Below are 19,981 nucleotides of genomic sequence, written 5' to 3' on the forward strand. Positions count from 1 at the left end.
GCAACAAAGATCTTATTGTCCTTTGGGGGAAACCTAATCATTCTTTTATCCATTCAACCATTCATTTATCTGTCTAGCCATTCATTCATTAAAACAATACTACATTTTTTGCAGCAAACTAATTCTTAAGGAAATAGATAAATATCTCTGTCCTGAATAATCTGATAATCTAATTGGAGACACAACACACACTCATAAGACAGAAGACAGGTCATTGGGTCTGGTAGTTATGAGATGACTAATGACTAAAAGGATAGCTGTTTTGGTACAGTGTAGGGGTTATATAGAGAGAGGGTGGTTTCCTCCAGTGTTATTCTGGTGTCCAGGAATGGAAACAAGGAAGTAGATATTAGATTGACCAAAGGTGGCCGGTAGCTTTCTGGAGATGGTGGAAGATTTTAAAGTGTAGTGAGAATCAGATTTTAGTAGCCAACCATCACATCCTGATTGAACAAGGGTCTAATGTGGGTGAATTGGGAAGGGGCCAAGAACTGGGATAACTATTAGGTCAGAAGTTGCAGTTGAGGGCTTGTGGAGAACTAGGTGAAGAGATTAAAGTGAAAAAGCACGTAGATGAAGTGTAGAGTTTCTTACATGCTTTTGATATCCATGAAACTGGAGGTCAGTGAACTGAGAAGTTAAGGGGTCCATACTATTATCTATTTGGGTGTAGAATCCATTGAATTTAAGATGTAATAGGATAAAAAAAACATGTAAGTTGTATAGGAAGGTAGCTATAACTTCATGGAGATTGAAGGCAACACTAGAAGGAATTGAAAGAGGGTGGTATAGAAAAAAAGAGGGGAGTGATTTAGTTGTTTAGAAGCAGCAATTTGGAAGAAGAAAGATATTTACATGGCACTCCATTTCCAAAGTTCGGTAGAATGAGGAACGGTGGTGGCTCCATGGAAGAAATAAGTGGATAGGTCATACTTTTAGAGGAGTAGCAGATCAAAAGTCCAGAAGACAAAGGAAAAGGTGCTAGCTATCCTACATCATCCATGCAATTACCAAATATGAATCAAGGGAGGAGAATTAAGCTTAAAAATAAATGTGCTAAATTGACTATATACATTGGAGTGGAAGAGCTGATAATTTACGAGTTTGTTTATGCCGCTCTCTTTAATATTAGCAGTTCTCTTACCACTCCAGATACTCCTGAAATGCATCAGGGCCATATATAAGTCATAGAAGCACATGATTGACATCACTTTGCCTTTTTAATACCACTACCACGTGTATGGTACCATAAACGAAGCACCCCACTGAATACAATCACAAATATAATGTAAGCTTTGACAAATAAACCATTACATCAACTAGTAACAGTAGAGTTGGTCTACTTGAGAGGACAATCAGTACCAAGGAGACCTGTAATTTTCACAGCAAAAGGAAGTGCCTGAATAACTGAATAAATAAATAATTGGCATAACAGTATCTACAGACATGGCAAAGAATCCTATTTCCTTTGGAATTTGAGTGTGAGGTCTGCTTTATGGGTTGGGATTTAGCTTATAAAAGCAACATGTAAAAATCTCTGAACTATAATCCTAGAGTCCACACTGCTATAGCACTGGCAACAGAGTCTTTTCATAAACATATAATGACATATTGTTTTCTAAATATTAAAGCAATTTATTTACCTTGCTTTCCTTATCATTAGTTAGCTCTGCCCCTTTTCCTGATTTGAATCTTGTTAGGGAATGCAGATAGGAATAAATAACTCAAATTTTTGCATCAACTTTTGTATAACATATGAAGTGCAACATTACAATTTTAACAAACAAGGACCAGAAAATTATAACAAAATTCCACATTAAATCTCCTCACTGCGTCATGAAATAAGATTTCATCTTTTGAGCCTAATAATGTTCTCTACTCACATAAGAAGCAAAATTTCTTCTTTTCTAAATATAGAGGGAACTTTATAACATGGTTGTTACTCTCGGTAAACATGAGATTCTACAGGATCATTTGCTCATCGATTAAAAACATTAGAAAAGATTTCTGATTCTTTGAAAATTAAAACGTCATGCTTTATTTTCTGTAGCGTGAAACTGTGGATCTCTAATTCTCATGCTTCACTGCATCATATTATCCTGGAGTTTAAAAGGCATTGCGTTAATAGTAATTAGTAGCTACTTGATTATCAGCCCCCTCCAAAAAAATACTTACTCCAGGAGTCTCTCTGACAATTTTCTGGGATATCCTAGGAAACGTCTCACATGTTCCCGTGAACAAGTCCTTTTAGCCTCCAACACAAGATCACTCACTTTTGGGTGCAAAGATATCAGTGCTTCTAGTCATAGGGTCTAAGCAAAAATGGCGGCTAAAACTATGCCATTTGTGCTCGCAAGTGCGGTATCTGGGTTGAGTTTCTGCTCTGGTTGGGGCCACCATCCTAGATTGTGTCATACTGTAGAGTCAAGGAAAAGGCTGAGACCTGGGCCATCCTACCAGGGTCAGAGCCCTGAACTAAGTAGTCATTAGCAAGATATGGGTATAGTCATTCCCCTTTATAAGTTTGGGGCTGAAGCTTCCACAAGCCTCCCCTACTATGAGGTAATTAAAACCCAGAATGTGGGGCCAGCCCAGTGGCATAGTGGTTAAGCTCACATGATCCACTTTGGTGGCTGGGGGTTCATGGGTTTGGATCTTGGGCAGGGACCTATACACTGCTCATCAAGCCATGCTATGGAGGTGTCCCACATACAAAATAGAGGAAATTGGCATGGATGTTATCTCAGCACTAATCTTCCTCAAGCAAAAAAGAGGAAGATTGGCAACAGATGTCAGCTCAGGGCCAATCTTCCTCACCAAAAAATTAAAAATAATTTTAAAAAATTAAATAAACATTAAACAAAGAAACAAACAAAAAACTCAGCATGCTTGCAGGAGTAATCATCTTTGGAAGATGAGCTAATCAACAAAATTTACCAAACCCACAGAGAAGAAAAATACTATGAAATCTTATACTTGAGGAAATAGTAATCATAATCATACTAATAACAACCACAATAGCTGTTGTTCATGAGCACTAATTATAGAACTATACTAAATGCTCTACATATATATCTCATTATCTTACTGACAACCCTATGAGATACATTTTATTATTTTCACCCTCTTATGGGTGAGGAAACTGAAAGACAGAGATGTTAAGTAACTAGTCCAGAGCGGAAAGGTAGTAAGCTGTGGAGCCAGAATTAGAGCTGAGGCATCCAAGTCCAGTGCTTATGTTCTTAGCCGCCACACTCTACTGCAATCCGAAAGGCCTTTGGTTTACAAATAATTAATAATACTAAATAGATAAAAGAGTAAAAACCATAAAGAAAAAATAATTATTTAGGTTGTTATTTAAGAGAATTTATTAGAAAACTTGGAAATTAAAAGCTGGTATTGAAATAAAAGTTCCAAATGATGAGCCAAGTGGCACATTGGACACAACTGAAACCTTAATTATTGAACTAAAAACTAAAGTTGAAGAAACGCACCAGAATTCAGTACAAAAAAGGTAAAAATATTGAAATGATAAAAAATATTAAGAAATATGAATAAAATAGATTCAGAAGCTCCAGCATAAGCCTGATAAGAGCTATAGAAGGAGAGAATAAGGAGAATGGTGATAAACCAACACTCGGAGATATGGTAGCTGAGAATTTACTAGAATTAATAAAATATATACATTTTAAATTTGAATAAAATATCCTAGAATTCTGGGTAGGCTTAAAAAGAAAAAAAATCACCAAAAAATCCCACACCAAAGCACATTACAGTCAAATCAAGTGTAGAATCAATGACAGAAAGAAAATTCTGAAGTATAATAGAAAGAATGAGAGTTTTTCTAAAAATTAGAAATGTACTTCAAAAGACAGTGGAAATGAACCTCCAAAGTGCTGAGTGAAAATATCTTTTTTTCTTTTAAGATTGGCACCTGAGCTAACACGTGTTGTCAATCTTTTTTCTTTCTCCTTCTTCTTCTCCCCAAAGCCCTCCAGTACATAGCTGTATATTCTAGTTGTGAGTGCCTCTGGTTGTGCTGTGTGGGACACCACCTCAGCATGGCCTGATGAGTGGTGCCTGGGATCTGAACTGGTGAAACCCCAGGCTGCTGAAGTGGAGTGCGTGAACGTAACCACTCGGCCACGGGGCTGGCCCCTAAAAATATCTTTAAAAGCAGAATTTTGGGCCAGCCCGGTGGCATAGTGGTTAAGTTTGCAGGCTCCACTATGGAGGCCCCTAGGTTAGCAGGTTTGGATCCCGGGCTCGGACCTAGCACTGCTTGTGAGGCCATGCTGTGGCAGCGTCTCACATAAAATAGAGGAAGATGGGCACAGATGTTAGCTCAGGGCCACTCTTCCTCACAGACACACACACAAAAGTAGAATTTTATACCCAAAGTCTAATTCAAGAACTCAGATGAAACAAAGAATTTTCTGGTATATAAACCAGACTCTTGCCAATTACATTCCAGAAAGAAGGAAAATAAAAAGAAAAGGAAGTCAGGGAGTGAAAGAAGCAAGAGTGAACAAGAATAAAAATTAGTAATACCTGGTGGTAAATACCAGCAGTATTGATTTTTAGAAAATCGCAGTAATCATGATAAGTTTATGTGATCAAAAATAGGCTGTAATTAAAATTCTTGACAACAAGGATTGGAAGAAATGCAGAGGATAGTCAAAGCAGAGGATCCTGTCACATTTGTAAAGGTACTAGAGATGCACATTAACTATAGACTTCTACAGCACAAGATAAATTTAAATATGATGTTCAAAAATCACTTGTGTAATTTCAAAATATATATGTGTATGTACATCCAGAAGCTGAAAGAATATCATTTCTGTTTTCTCAATCTTTTAGAATTCTCCATAAAATAAAAACCGCAAAAGTTAGTAAAACAACAAAAATAAATAAAATAGCACACCAGTGATCTGAGTCCCATCTTAGATCTGAAACCAGGCCAAACTTAGCATCTCTAATGCAGTCTATACAAAATTTGGAGGCATTCATTATTACTTTACCCTAACTTGGCCAGAGTCTTGTTTAGGCTAATAACAGTATTAACTTTCTGAAAAAAGCAAAAATCTTTGTTTAGAGACTATATCAGTAAATTAATTTACTAGATGATTTATAATTATGCTTTGACTTCTAAGTATGAAGGAAATATGTGTTGATCTGGAAATATCGATATCAAGGAAAAGTGAAATATTTCCCTTAATTGATTGGACTTTTTGTTTTGTTTGCTCGGATGATTTACTTTTTGTAAGTTTTGCCTTTTCTTTGTCCCTATTCCTGCTGAGATTGGAAAAGAAATAGGATTCTAGGCACATAGGGAACCTGTACTGTGAACATTGTTGGCAAGTCATTCTGGATCAGCTGGTCAAATGAATGAAGTTGACTTAATTCTAGGAGGTTATTTGGGGGTCTTGGATGGAGACGTCATAAGTTTAATTAAACTTCTCCAACCTTAGCAGATGTATCCTTGATATAAAACATATTGGCTTCCCAGATTACTTAAAACCATCATGTCTATTTTTACCCAAGGTTTGTATATAAACTAAATAGAGTCCAATGATAACAAAAATATGCAGTCTTCTTTTAGATCACCATGGCTGCCATGTTAATATCTCGCTCACAGATATTTACAAGGTGTACATTGGAAAACTCTACTATTTCCATGTGATTTCCTGAAATCAAAAAGACTTTTGATTATCAGAGTATTGAGAGTTTGACATATAACATATAAACTGCCTTTTTGGACACTCTACACTTAGTTTTGGATTATTTAATTCAAGATTATGAACTAGAAGAACAAATTGAGAAACAATGCCACACAAATATATGACTAGAAACGTTTGTAGTGATTTAAATTCTACAAGCTGGCTCATGTCCCCCAATAAAAGAGCTTTGCAAAGATTAGCAAATAATACGTGAGGTCCTAAAAGTCCGATGAATATACCAGTAAAAGTTCAATGATCTATTAAACCAGAAAGAGAGAAGATGATGCAGACACAATAAATTATTTGTCTATAGTCTTTCAGATACTCGCTGATTGCCAGATAATGATGCTTCCACAGACAATGGGGTGAACTTGCAATACAAAGCCAGATACTATTCTGGTAAAGTTGATGCGCTTTGTAGAAAAGTGTCGGGCTGGTTATCTAACCTCTTTGAACTCTAGTTTGCTCATTTGTTGTGAGACAAAGTGTAACATTGCCTCCTGGAACTGATGCAAGTATTAAATGTTACAATTGTTCTTGGCAGTTAATATTACCTGATAAATAGTAACTGTTATTTATTGCAATAGTTATTAGCCCCCATCCAAAATTATACAGGACTTAGCAAGGCATTTAGAAAGAAATCAGAAAGCTCAAGTGAAGAGAAATCTCATAAAGGTGAATATACTTAATCGTAAATTTACAAATGTTAAGTTGATTCAAAGAAAATTTTAAAAGCAGCCAAATAACTGTCTAGAGGTTTGCCTTCTCTAGAATAGGAAGAATATGAAAGGTGCTGTGAGGCAAACGATTACGTTTTATGGGATACTTGATAGTATTTTTGTCTTGTGATGTGAGTACCTTGTGATATTTTTCTTATTGTTTTTAACATTAATGTTATTTTATCAGAAATATTTTGGGACCGGCCCGGTGGTGTAGCGGTTAAGTGCACATGTTCTGCTTTGCCGGCCCGGAGTCTGCCATTTCGGATCCGGGTACGGACATGGCACTGCTCATCAAGCCATGCCGTGATAGGCATCCCACATATAATGTAGAGGAAAATGGGCATGGATGTTAGCTCAGGGCCAGTCTTCCTCAGGAAAAAGAAGAGGATTGGCAGTTGTTAGCTCAGGGCTGATGTTCCTCAAAAAAAGAAAAAGAAATATTTTTCTCTATTCAAACATATAATATCTTAACATATTGCTTCAATTTTAATGTGACTGTCACTATATTCAAAGATCATTTCCAGCTAAGTCAGTCAATGGGAAAATAGAGTATGCACAGTACAAATTCACTTAGGAGCAGATTTTGCTGGAAGACATCTCCTCCACTAGGTAAGCAGCATCTGTGACTACAAAAGTACTTGAACATTCTCTGTATCAGGGGGTCTTTCTGCATAAGAAGTTTTAGGCAGAAAAAGAGATTGTGATTCATGCCTGTGCTACTGTGCTATTATTGTGTGTATCTGGGCAAAGAGCACACTTTTAAAATGAATGTTGGTCCCTTTTTGTCAGTACCTGAACTCTCAAGAAAACGTAAAATAAAAGAAAGGCCCCCCTCTCCGCATAGGTGGGGCAGAGTGTCTGCTCAGAGCATCAGAGATGGTGGTGCAAGTCTTAGGGTTTCTGTCCATTTTCTGCACGGAGAAGAGGTGATTTAACCATGAGGAGCATGTCTCCTACACTGCTGGGTGATGAGTCATGTACCATAGAGACACTAGAAACAAAATGCTTCATTCTTTTCCCCAAATGGTAGCAGCTGCCTCTTCTTTTTGTTTAATGGTCTTGAAAATTTTTGTTATAACAGCACTTAGCACAGTACCTTATGTGTAGTGGTTTCTCAGCAGTTATCTGTAGAGTGAAGTATTAAATGAATGCATAAGCTAATTGATAAGCTAATGGATATACCCTAAGATCCTGAAGAATCTTAGGATGGAAATAATAAACAGCTAATAATAATGACAGTACTTATTTGTTGAATTTTTACTAATGTGCCAGGCCCTATACTAAGCGTTTTACATGCATTTTCACCTTTAATTCTAAGAAGAACCCCATGAAGTAGCTATTATTTTCAATTTCCACATCTCAAAGGAGAAAACTGAGATCCACAAAGTTTAGAATATGGCCTAAGGACATCTAGCTGATCATCTAGCTATGGGCAAGGCCAGGCTAAACCTTGCTAAGAGTGTGTGCTTGCAACCACCGTCTAGTGCTGCATCCCAGCTCTCGAGACCAGGCGCGTTGCAATAAGCAAGGGCCTGGCCACCTCAGAGACCCAGGTAATTGGACTAGAATTACCTCTGACTTCTCCTGGCATACTAGTTGCCTTGGCCTGGTATTCTAGTTCTGGAAGCAGTCACATTGCCAGTTTTGTCACCCCGTGATTGTTGTGATTTTGTTCCTAAAGCTCTGTTAGAACAATGAGGAGCTTCCCCTCAGTTTCTACAACATTTGGAGTGGAGGGAAAGTACAGGATACACAACAGAGAGGGAACATGCCTTGCTATGTTCCGGATGCTCATCAGTGACTCTGGCTTATAGAGGAGGACTAATATTCCCTTAAATTCCAAACTTTAACTTGAATTCATAATCTTATTTTACTAGGTGGATCCCAAAGTTCTGGTGGATGCACTATGATTCAGAGTCTAGGCTTGTTTGCTCCCAGGGCCAATTCTTGATTCTCCTAATAGAGTCAGGAAAAGACATGACAACCAGGGAATAGCGTCAGAGCACAGACTAGTGAGCTCTTGCCTCTAACATCCTTGTTCCTGCGGCTTGGAAGGTCAGGGGAGAAAGCTTTCTCTAGCACCATTTCAGACCCCGGGGTATTGCAGAGATGGCACTGTTAGCAGCACACCTGTTCAACTGGATGCTAGTTGTCCATTTTATTTAGGACATGCCTAATTACATAATAATTATTTTTCTATTGTTTCCTTTTGACTTTTCTCAGACATTGAAAATGAGTAGAACATCCTTTTTGAAAGAAGTCAATGACTTAAGAGTATGGCTCATCATTCTCACGGTCATGAAGTAGTAATATTTTAAATTTCTTAACAATAAAAACAGAATGTGAAAGTGGAATCTGGAGCAAAGCAACTCATACACTTTATTTTCTCTATATCAAACCATAAATGCTACATTCAACCATAGTCCCTAATTTTCTTAAGGTTCTTAGCAGAAACCAGATCTCTTGGCATCTCATTTGGCACATGTATTTCTAGATAAAAGACACAAAACAGGCTGATCTTCAAAGACTCTTTATCTTTTCCTAAAAATGGCATTCCTCATTGCCCTTTTTATATGGGGTGAATAAAAATGACTCTATATTTTCAGCACATACGGTTTCCTTAGTACAGAATTATCCCATGACATAAAGGACGAAAGTATATAATACTTGAAAATAATGAGCAATAACAGAGTTTCCTGCACCAAGATAATGGCTTCATTCTTCTCTGACCCCACTAATCCAATGACTCAAAAAACTCAGAGCATAGAAAAGAATGAAATTCCTCTTCATTGTCCAGTTTGAACAAACCTAGAGAGATTCTAAAGGGCTGGGAGCAGATATCATCAAAGGTAATCCAAGTGATTCTATAAGGGCCATGAAAGAGCCTTCCATTTAAACTTGAAAGCAGCAGTGCCTCCTAAGGAAGTGGAACAACACTTTAAAGAGATAGGCTCTTAACTCACAGAACAGTCCCTAAGAATAAGAATAAGCCACAATTTATTGAGTGCTTACTATATGACAGATAATTTGCTATGCATTTTAAATGCATTTCTTATTTAATTATCTCATCAATCATTCCCCATTGGTACTATTAAGACCCTAATAAAGAAACTGTGGCATAGACAGGTTAATTGACATGTCCAAGGTTATATTACTGACATATTGGAGATTTATGTGATTATATCCAGGGGCTGTCTTCCTCTAACGTCTTTGCTTTTAATCTCTGTGAATAATGTTTCTCTTAGTTCTACAGCAATATGCAGTTATAATGCACCCAATAATCCATTTAATCAACCTCATGCTCAGGATCAGAATCCCCTATGCAACATCTTTGATATGTATTTGTGCTCATCCAAGCTGGGTCTAATTTTCCTAACACTGGAGAGTCCAGTGTGAGAGAAGGGTAAGAGAAAAACAAACAAAATGAACAAACAAACAAAAACCACCCGTTAGTCTTATAAAAACCTGAAAGAAAGATGGATATCACTACAGACATTTTATAAATGAGGAAACTGAGGTTCAGAGAGGTTGAGTCTTGAGGCATGCAACCAGTAAATTATGGGGCGTGTTTTTCTGATTCTAAAACTCAAGTTCTTTCCTTTCCATCAATCTATCTAACTCTGGAGAGATACTAGTAAGAAGGCATTAATTCTCTTTTTAAATGTAGGATAAATGTTTATAGTGAACTTTTTTCACTTTAGGCTCATAAAGGCAGGCAAACGGAACTGACATGGTCCTTGAAAGGTCCAAATGTTGGTCATTGGTCTTCTGCTGGAATTAACACAGGAAAAATCTAAACTTTCTTTGAAATAGCTGCTTTTCAAATATTTCAGGTCAGTCATCAAATTTCTTCACTCTCTAGGCTTAATGTCAGCCAAGGTAAAATAAGTTCCTTCTATATTTTCCTCTTGTTTTCTTCAAATATTATTTTAAAACCGTGGTTTCTGTTTTTCTTACGTTTTTAAGCACAAGCAACTATATTGGTATCTCATCTGTGGCTTTAAAGATAAAAAGGTCTAAGGGTGATAATCCTCAGAGCTTCTTTAGAGCTTCGTTATCTGCACAGGGACAGAGTTTCAAGTCCTTTGCTATCCTAGTTGTGTATCTCTGGATTGTCAACGCTGTTCTCAAAATGTGTAATCCAGGACTCAGAAAAGTAGTCCAGCTGAGACCTGACCTTGGGCTGAATGCTGTATTTCTATTAGAATAGTGGTTAAGCATTTAGGCCATGAAGTTAGATTGCTTGGTTTCAAATTATAGCTCAGTCACTTTCCAGCTATATGATCTTAGGTGAGTTATTTAACTTGTTGGTGCCTCAGTTTTCCTCATTTTAAATGGGAGAAAATGGGAACACCTGTCTTAAGAAGTCATTGTGATGATTAAATGCTACCACCATATTGACCTATTCAAGTTTGTACCCATAGACTCTGCCTTCTCTCTTATTACAAAGAATAAACTGTTCATGCTACTGTCTAAGGCTAAGCCTTCACTTTTGCAGTAGATCTCATACCTTCTCGTCTCTTCAAGGACATTGCCCCAGTATCTCTTCACTCTCTCTCTCGAATTATCAAATTTTCCTTCTCCAATGTATCTATATCAACAGCACACAATAGGCCCGTTGCTTACAATTTCACTCCTCCCTTTCTCTCTTGAATCTATTCCAGTTAGATTATTTCCTCCGCATTGCACTCAGTTTGGTCACGTCAAAGACACAATAAATTCTTCCGATGGGGAACACGACGCAATTGATTAGTCTCAGCTCCTTGGAGCACTCTCTTCCCTGGGCTTCACGGAAACCACACTCTCCTGGCTTCCCCCCTGCTTTCACTGGCTGCTTCTTTTTAGTTTCCTTTGCTATTTTTTCCCCTCTTATTAACTCTAAATATTGGAGAACTTCTCCTTTTTCTTGATATTGAGTCTCATCTCCAACCCATCTATGCTCATTGCTTGGTGATATCATCCATTCACATGGTTCTAAAGGCCATCTATATAGTTATGACTCTGAATTCAGATCTCCCTTCCGAATCTCAAGTTTTGGCATCTAACTGCCAATCAACCTCTCCACTCGCAAGTCTACAGGCATTTCAAATATAATATCTCCCAAACAGAGGTTAATTTTTCCCCAGAAGAATTTTGTTTAAAGTTTTCTGAACTCTGTCCTTTCCTCAAGTCAAAAATTTTAAAATCATCATTGACTTACTCTATTTCTTTCACAGCCTAGATTCAAACTGTGAGCAAATCTATCAGTGCACTGCTTTAACTAATGTCCTCTGAATAACTAAATGTCCTCTTTTAATTTCTTAATTATTTTGTTTTCCATAATTTCTAAATCATCTTTGCTTTAGCCATTCCAAATAGAGCATGAGTCTCCTTCCTCGATAGGGTAGAAGTAAGATAGAAGTTGAATGGTTCTTCTATCTGATTCTGGTCTGTCAATAGCATACCATCTGAGTTAAGCAATGGGTATAATAAATACAAATAAGTTTGGACTCTTAAAAGTAATCCTATTGAAGAGATACAAAATTATTTCAACTTCAAGAGATGAAGTTCCTCCTTCCTGGGATTGTCCACTTTTTAACTGAGACAGGAGAAATAAGGAAATAAGATATATATGTTTACATCACTTAAGTGGCACTCATTAATCTTCAGAATTCCACTTTAGTTATTGAAGTGTAGTAATCTAGATTATCAAATCTATTCATCGTTTTGTTTCGAGAGAAATACATTTCTCCATCTTCAGTAATCTTTTTATGTTTAGGAAGAACAAAAAACTCTGCGTGAAGCAACTTTATATAAGTTTGAAAGAACAGAGTAAGAATGTGAGGATTTAATAAAAAAATTAAAATCCCACTTACATTATTTATTATTGTTCTTACTGCTATTGAAGTGTCTACCATACTTGGCAATTAGAAGAAAATGAATCCAGCCACTCTAACAACTCCAGCTCTTTAATTTCATTACAGGTTGGCTTTAATCCAATAGGTCCATCCTTGTCTTTATTAAAAAGAAGAAAAAAGGTTTAGGAAAGATGAACCTAAAATTTTCCTAGAAGATATAGAAAAGCAGGTATTAATTCACTGGGCAAGGAGCTGCTCCTTTAATGTAACTGTCTATGTCCTAGAACAAACAAAGCATGTTCTACTCAGATAAACAGCACTCGCTACTTTCCAAATGGGTGGGTGTGTGGGGAGAGTGGGTTATGTAGGAAAGCATTTTTTTTCCCCCAAATATGTTTTGTGGGGGTTGAACACTCAAAAGGATGAGGCATTAATTTTGTAAATATGGTACTCCTTGTTTCATTACTTCTTTTAGATGTAATAAAGAAATATTAGGTTTACTGTAAATATATACTATCAACACAAATGAGATTACTGAGGGTGACATAAAAAAAGCTGATATTTTCTCTAAAAGATTTAGCCTTAAAGAAAATGTTTTCTGTTGTATTTTAATGGAAAAATGACATATCAGGCTTAGTATTATCTGTGATGGAGAAACCAACCTGGAATTTGAGGTTTGAAAAACACATTCTGGCTTCCCTTTGGTATACAAAATGAGAAGCTGAATTGCAATATAGCCAGTTGGCATCTTCTAGGGTGATCATTTCACAATCTGAGACACATAACACTGAAAGAGAGGCTAGCTTTAACTTGGCACCTCGAAAGGTTAGTAAAGAAAACTGAGGCCTTTATTTTGATGATGATCATTATTGTGTCAAAAGCATGTGTTTATCACCTATGTGTACGTATGCCACAAGTTTGTACAGGAGAAATCAGTGCTCATCAGGTCCTAACTATGTGTCAGAGAGTGTTGTAAGCCCTTTACTGCTATTAACTTATTTAACCTTAATAATACCCCATATGATAGGTAATATTATCTTAGTTCCACAAATGAAGGAAGGTCACTGTAGATGGAACATGAATGAACATCTTTTTTTTCTTTGCGGAAGATTAGCCCTGAGCTGACTACTGTCAATCCTCCTCTTTTTGCTGAGGAAGACTAGCCCTTAGCTAACATCCATGCCCATCTTTCTCTACTTTATACAGGGAAGCCTACCACAGCATGGCGTGCCAAGCAGTGCCATGCCTGTACCCAGGATCTGAACCGGTGAACTGCGGGCTGCTGAGAAGTGGAAAGTGAGAACTTAACTGCTGAGCCACTGGGCCGGCCCCAATGAATGAGCATTTTAAAATTTTAATAAAATTCCTAGCTGAAGTGTATTTTTAAAAAATTGGGGGCCGGCTCTGTGGCTGAGTGGTTAAGTTCGTGCGCACCGCTGCCGGCAGCCCAGGGTTCAGATCCTGGGCGCGGACATGGCTCCGCTTGTCAGGCCACGTTGAGGCGGCGTCCCACGTCCCACAACTAGAAGGACCTGAAACTAAGATATACAACTATGTACGGGGGCGGGGAGGGGGCGTTGGGAAATAAAGCAGGAAAAAAAGAAAAGATTGGCAACAGCTGTTAGCTCAGGTGCCAATCCTTAAAAAAAAAAGGAATATTGGCAACAGTTGTTAGCCTAGGTGCCAATCTTAAAAAAAAAAAAAAAAATTGTAGTTTTCCATGTAAAGAGGTAATAAATGTTCCCTTTAAAAATATATATGTGTTTATAGATGTACACACACATAAGTAAAAACATGAGTCAATATTTTTAGATGATATACAGTTGTGGCAAAAATTATGGAAGTGATACTAAAATGCTGAAGTTGAAAATGATGGTTTAATGGAGTAAATTGAGGGTCCTGGAGATTACTAAAAAAAATTCACAAACAGTTGTCAAAACCCTATGCATCTTGGAAGTGGTGTGGTTTGTAATATTATACCTAGGATCTAAAATTCATAGCACATCTCTAAGATATTTGGTTTTCCTTGTTTTTTTTTTTCCTCCTTCGTTGCTTTCCATCTTCCTTCCTTCCTCCTTCTTTCATTCTTTCTCTCGTTCTTTTCTTCTTTCCTGAGAGCTCACATCTGGAATTATTCCACAAGAGACTGAATCAAGGTTAAGAATTTGAGGAGATGCAGTTCTTTTTTAGATAATTTATGGTCACTCTTTTTACTTAATCTTCTGCATTAATTTAATTAAGGAGGTTTAATCATAATGACACATCCACACATTCCACAGTCACGAAATAGCTATAGCAACTGCATAATTATTTAAATTGTTCATTTGGTGTTTCAATTAGTCATGATACCATATTTATCAAAAAAGGGATTCTAACAAACTTCATGTAGTCATAAAGTTTTCCATATATCAGTAGATGAAGAAAGAATATTAAAAATAAACACTTTGAGGGGCTGGCCCCGTGGCCCAGTGGTTAAGTTCGCGCGCTCCGCTGCAGGCGGCCCAGTGTTTTGTTGATTTGAATCCTGGGTGTGGACATGGCACTGCTCATCAAACCACGCTGAGGCAGTGTCCCACATGCCACAACTAGAAGGACCCACGACGAAGAATACACAACTATGTACCGGGGGGCTTTGGGGAGAAAAAGGAAAACATAAAATCTTTAAAAATAAATAAATAAAAGCTTTGAGAGGCAAAAACAGCAGCCCTTTCACTGGAGAACATTTTAAATAGTTTTCTCTGTACTCCACTGATGAATTTCTAAAACATAAGTCAACTGCAGTGTGAGGAGAATAACAATACCGTGCTCTTTGGTGGGAATTTTATCGAGTCTCCAGGCATTCTTTGTAACAAAGTGAGCTACCTAATCTTTATACACGGCCTGTTGTTTCTCTCTTCTGTTTGAAGTAACAAGTTTCTTCTTTTAACAGGATGCATTTGTAAATAGCAGGCAGCCCTCCTCTGCAACCCTGCATCAGCCCACGTATTTATTCTGGGCAGTCAACCTGACAATATTTTTGCCCAGTACATCTTGCGGTAAGCCTTGTGCAATCTGCCCAGGGCTCTCGAATGTAATCATACCTGCCTCTATACAGGGAAAGTCTATAGGAGAGAGAAATAACTTTTTCAGGTGTACAATCAATGTAGAGAGCTAATAGGAAATATGTAGGACCCCTAAACTGCTTTAGAAATCAATAGTGGTGCGTTATTTTCTTTTGGATCTGCATTATCAAAATAATTGCCTTTACTTTTTACTTTGCTTTATCACGAAGGCCAAGGCAAGATGAGCTGATCCTCCAAGAAATAGTGAGAAACTCTGTCTTTCTTTTATATTCAATAAATGTAGTCATTGAATTTATTCTCACACACAACCCATGGTTAGGCATTGTCAAGAACATCAAAAAATCAATTCTGAGCTAGGGAAGCAAGCACAGTAAGGGTGTTCTCAAAATCCCCATCAGGCTACACATTTCTGGTTAACATTGGATACATTTCTGAAACCTGAAGCTTAGAAGCTTCTCTTTGGAATTTGGAGTCATTAGTATGTGTTAGAGAATCTGACAAAATTGTGTACATTTTATAAAGCTCACACACTTGGAGCTACTTCCATTTATGCTGTGTACTCTCTGCAATTATTTTCATTTCTGTTATGGTGAGCAGTGAAAGCATTATCCATGGACAACAGTCTTCCCAGAAATGATCTGCAGGGAAAGAAATGCTTACCCAGCACAGTAATAAGCTGCTTTGTGCAGAGGCTAAGACTGTAGACTGAAGTGAGAAGACTTGGGTTAAAACTCTGCTTTCGACATTTATGGTGGATTTGCAAAAGTCACTTCACAGGTTAAGGAGTAGCGGGTGTACTTGCTACCTTCTAGCTAAGGTGGGAATATGACCATATGTACGGGTCTGTTAGAATGGAAAGAAAATCTCAGAACGAATGAAAATGCTATGGGGAAAGAAGAGAATAGGAGAGGACTGGGACAGCAAAGGAAGAAAGACTTCTTTTGTTTTATGGTTTGACCTTACAACCATGTAAATGTTTTATATAATTATGAAGTACAATTAAATCAAATTTTAAAAATCCAAACCAAAAGCAAAATGAAGTAAAGTGGTAGCTTAACAATACGGTAAGGAGCTATTCCTAAACTGAAACCTAAAATGCGAGTTAAAACATAGAAATTCTACCCTATGTTCCTAATGGGATATATTCTAAAGACAAAAAGCACTGCAAAGAGGGGCCAGCATAGTGGTGCAGCAGTTAAGTGCACACGTTCTGCTTCGGTGGCCCTGGGTTCGCCAGTTCAGATCCCCAGTGTGGACATGGCACCGCTTGTCAAGCCATGCTGTGGCAGGCGTCCCACATATACAGCAGAGGAAGATGGGCACGGATGTTAGCTCAGGGTCAGTCTTCCTCAGCAAAAAGAGGAGGATTGGCAGCAGATGTTAGCTCAGGGCTGATCCTCCTCAAAAAAAAAAGCACTGCAAAGAAATCTTAACCTGTTTTTGGTAACTGTGTCATTAGTAATAATAATCTTGGTATTTTTATTTAAAAATTATTTTTAAAATATATATACATACACATATATACATATATATGTGTATATGCATATACATTATACACACATATGTACCTATATACACAAATCTAATATATATATTTAATAGGTTAAAGTAAATAAATAATCATGTTAATACATTAGGAATCAATATTTTCAATGAAGAAAAAAGAAACAAAATACAAAATCAAAGAAGTTGAATAATAGCCCTGTAATCCTAAATTTGTTTCTTTCTAAATTTTTTTGCTTATTTTTATTTCATTTTTACACATTGGTTTATAACACTGAATAAATTTCAGGTGAACTCCTGATGTCTCCACTTCTAAGGCAGAGAGTGTACAAGTTGATGTATCAGAAGACCAGGAAGCTCTCAATGACTACCAAGGTCATGTTGGAAGAGCTCAGGAGCCAACTTAAAGGGGCTGCGACAGGGCCAAGGGAAGACAAAGGGAAGACCAAAAATAAGAACAGCTGCAGTGAATTGAAACAGAGGCACCTGTTATAACCCATGAATTCATAATGATCACAAACACACACAAAAACCAACAAAAGGGAAACCTCAGTGGTCACATTTGAGGGGTTCTAGGGGAGTAACTTGTTTGGAAAACTGCTAAGTAAAGGGAAACAGTCAAGCATTTATCCTGCCTCCGTTGCACAAAATTTACCTCAGGATTACCAAATAATTGATGAGGGAAAGTTCTTTAGAGGATAATCTAGTTAATAAATAAAGAAGGAATGATAGAACATTGCCATTTTGTTAACTCTAAATGAATTTAGCAAAGATTATCAGTGGCTACTAAGATTGTTACTGTTATGGACTGAATTGTGTCTCCCTAAATTCATATTTTGAAGACCTAAGCCCTGGTACCTCAGAATGTGACGGTATATGGAGATAGGGTCTTTATGGAGGTAATCAAGTTAAGGTGAGATCATTAGAGTGGGCCCTAATCCCGTATGACTGGTGTCCTTATAAAAACGGGACACAGAGAGACACATAGAGGGAAGGTGATATGAAGAGACACGGGAGAAGTCAGTTCATCTACATGTTGAAGAGAAGGCCTGGAATAGATTGTTCCCTCACAGCTCTCGAGTGAAGCCAACCTCACTAACCCCAGAACAGGGAGACAATAAATTTCTGTTGATAAGTACCCGTTTTGTGGTACTTTGTTCCAGCAGCCCTAGCAAACGAATACAATTACATCAAAATTAATGGGATGATTATAATGGGTAGATGAGATTGTCAATGCCTAAATCCACTCCTCAATCTTCACATCACAAAGACAGAGGCAGGCATTTTGTGTCTCCTGACAGAAGCACACAATATGGCTTATGAAGCAGTCCTGTCAGAGCACAACAAAAGAACTAACCTAAGTCTGATCAACCCTCACATATAGCGCATAGAGGAACACATTTACAGCAAAGTCATGTAATCACAAAAAAACATGTTTTTTTTTTTAAAGAAAAATTTACCATGGGGGGAAAAGAAGGAACAAGAAACATGTGAATAAAAGAATGTAGATAAGTTATCAGCCAACTGCAATGTGAGTATCTGTTTGGACTTGCTTTTAAAAAGTAAATAATCAATTATGAGACAGGAAAAGTTACTTTAGATCTGCTAGTGTTGGTATGTATAAAATTAGCATAATAATAGTCCATAGATCATAGTGTTGTGGTACAGATCAAATATGACAATAGAGGCAGAGCACTTAGAATACTGCCTGATGCACAGTATAGTTTCAACTACTTATATACCTGGGTAACTCCATGATACAATTGTTACCAGCATTACTTAAAATGATATGCCATGTACATCTTACGCTGTATGTGCTTACGGCGTGTGCACACAAGTCCACATACACACTGTACACCCACTAACTGAGTCCCAGTGTGGACCAGTATTGGGCTGGAAGGATTTCACTACCTATTCCATTCTCCATTCTCACGTAGCCCCCCAAAACCACCTGGCCCTGGGCTCACCTTTGGCAGGAGATGCAGGAAAGAAGCATTGTGGAACTTTGAAAGAAAAGCCCAGACAAGAGTTAGCAGAGAAAGGCAAAAGGAAGGACAGTTTAAGGAGTATAAATACTCCACTAAATGTAGTTCCCAAATGAAGTCATTCCATGCCTGCCATTTTCAGGAAAGATAAACACAGTCTTCTGGCACCCACAGGGCTGGGCCTTGGAGAGAATAAGTGTTTGCAGCCAGCTGCATCATGTTGGGACAAGAGGCAGGACACATCTGGTCATTAATAGCAATAATTGCTCTTTGGTTAAAAGCCATCATTTAGATATAGATGTTGCAGCTGACAACTATCATGAGTCAGGTGACCGCATCCTACAAATTTTCACTGCAATTTTTCAAACATTTATTTGGTTTGAGAGAGGAGATACAAAGGTTAAGGAAATATAGTTCACATTTTCAACAAATATACAGTCTTTTTTGCATCACAGGAAAATAACTCTAAGACACAGAAAGATATAACACCATATGAGAGTTACAAATCTCATGGGCCTGTATGGGATTAAAGAGAAGTAAAGTATCAAATGAGAGAGTTTTTATCTGGATATGAAAAGTGTAAAAGTCCTCATGGAGAAAGGGGAATTTGAGAGATGCTGTTAAGAAAAAGGAGTAAGATGGGAGAAAGTAGTGGAGTGGGGGGAAGAGTGTCTGGGGATAGAGAAGGGAGGGCATTTCAGTAAGGCCATAGCGTTGCCAGATAAAATACAGGATGCCCAGTTAAATGTGAATTTCAGATAAACAGCAAATAGTTTTTTTTAGCGTAAATATGATCCATGCAATATTTGGGACATACCTGAGTTTGAAATGCCATGAATGTGTTTAGAGAAATAAGTGATTTTTTAAATTAAACTTTAGGCTTCAGAGAGGAAGGAAATGGGCAATAATGTGGGAAAAACATTTGGTCGTATTTAGAAGATTCCAGACAGAAGATTCCAGACAGAAGAATGAAAACACAATTTTTATGGGGACTGTGGAGACACTGTTTTTTCTTTTTGTTTTAGTGTGGGAGTGATGTGATCTGACATGCACTGTAGGAAGAATAAAATGGCAGTAATGAGAGAAAAGTTGAGATAGGAAATTGGCCAGGAAGTGACAGATAGTGAGAATGTTAATTTAGGTGATGGAAAT

At 37.5% G+C, this 19,981-nt stretch overlaps 1 protein-coding gene across 1 annotated transcript in view; it reads right to left on the reverse strand.

Annotated features, from left to right (window-relative positions):
* Positions 1 to 19,981, reverse strand: part of GABRB1 (gamma-aminobutyric acid type A receptor subunit beta1) — a 362,353-nt gene that overhangs the window by 213,329 nt on the left and 129,043 nt on the right. The gene's annotated exons all lie outside the window — the stretch shown is intronic.

This window comes from Equus przewalskii, chromosome 3 (assembly GCF_037783145.1).
Source record: "Equus przewalskii isolate Varuska chromosome 3, EquPr2, whole genome shotgun sequence".
NCBI classification, from domain to species: Eukaryota; Metazoa; Chordata; class Mammalia; order Perissodactyla; family Equidae; genus Equus; species Equus przewalskii.